The sequence below is a fragment of the Gekko japonicus genome, unplaced genomic scaffold (genome assembly GCF_001447785.1).
Source record: "Gekko japonicus isolate JY-2015 unplaced genomic scaffold, Gekko_japonicus_V1.1 scaffold426, whole genome shotgun sequence".
NCBI lineage: Eukaryota > Metazoa > Chordata > Lepidosauria > Squamata > Gekkonidae > Gekko > Gekko japonicus.
This window is the reverse complement of record NW_015160848.1, coordinates 578,913-580,443: the sequence shown is the minus strand read 5'-3', so window position 1 is coordinate 580,443 and position 1,531 is coordinate 578,913.

The following is a 1,531-nucleotide window of genomic DNA, read 5'->3' as shown; positions in this document are numbered from 1 at the left end:
CTCCCTCCCTCCCTTCCTTCCTTCCTTCCTTCCTTCCTTCCTTCTGACGTGAGCATGGAGAGATAAAAATATCACCCCTCTCATCAAGATTTCCCCCCCCCAAAGGAGAAACTTCCTAAACGTACTTCCCATCTTTCTGTCTTTCTTTCTTACTGTATATATCGTAAACAGCAAGAAGAAGGTATAATGGACTTACTTTAATCTTTAATGTCTTTCCTTCTTACTGTATATATCGTAAACAGCAAGAAGAAGGTATAATGGACTTACTTTAATCTTTAATGCCTTGCAGAGTTTGTCAGGACAGGGAAGGCCAGAATGAAATGATGCGAAATGTGGAATGCAAGAAAAGGAGGAAATGTCGACCGACTTTCTGAAGATTACCGATAGAATTTAAAAGTTAGCTATGGGAGTCAACTCCAGGCACAGGAATTCCTGCAGATTTGGTAGTGGCAACAGGTAAGGCAGGGTTACGGAAGGGGATGGGAATCAGTGGGGCAGAATGACACTGAGTCCCCATTTTGAAGGGGCCTCTTTTCTGCAGGTGGAATTACCTCTGTCGCCAAGAGATCAGTTGTGATTCCAGTAGATCGCCAGGACCCACCTGGAGGTTGACTACCCTGAAATTAGTGAATAATCTACTGCCTGGAACTTCCACCATGAATTTCATTCATGTAGGAGCTTCAAATAGGCTCTGGAGAGGCAACATACAAATTTTTGCAGTACGTTTCTACATTAAGGCCAATACATTTCAGAGAGTGACACTTGTCTCCCTTTGCCTAGGGATTTCTTCAGGTGCCCTCTGCTTCTTGCCTCCTTTCATTCTGATGTGGACACTGAGAGTTAAACATTTCACTGATCACATCAAGATGTTTTTTTTTCTAAAGGAGAAAACTCCTAAACATCCTTACTCCCATTCTGTCTTTGTTTCTCGCCTTGTGTATCGTGAACAACAAGAAGAAGAAGGCACAATGGACTTACCGAGGGTTGTATCTGAAGAGAAGCAAGGAAGTGAGGCTGAGCAGAGCTGTGGAGATGGTTGAAGGTCTCCAGAGCTTTTATACTCTCTCTTAAGAACGTCGAATAGGTGATTGTTTTCTGAGTGCTTAATTTGCTAAATGTCTGAAAGCTCCCCGTGGCACTTCATTAAGGTGTATAATGTCATATTAGAGGGTGACCTTGGTTTACCCTGCCATTTCCCCTCATCATGCAGTGTTACAGGAGTCGGTTCTACACAATTGTACATGAGTCAGTTCAGAAATGAACCTGTGGGATCTCCAGTCTGACCAGAGTGGAAGCAAATTGCCTCCTTTTCCCGGAATGCAGACATTTTCATTTGCCAGTATTTTAGTGTTCGGCCCTTCCCTGTGGCCCTCTCCTGGGGTCTTCACTTGGGGCTCATCCCCCAAGTCCACTCAAACTATGGCTTCCCAGGCACTTGTGTCTGCCCCAGAGCTCATTCACTTCCTGAGCCTTGGGGTGCTCTGGGTGCACATTTTGGGGGCATGGTGATTCCATTAAAAGAATTTTCTCT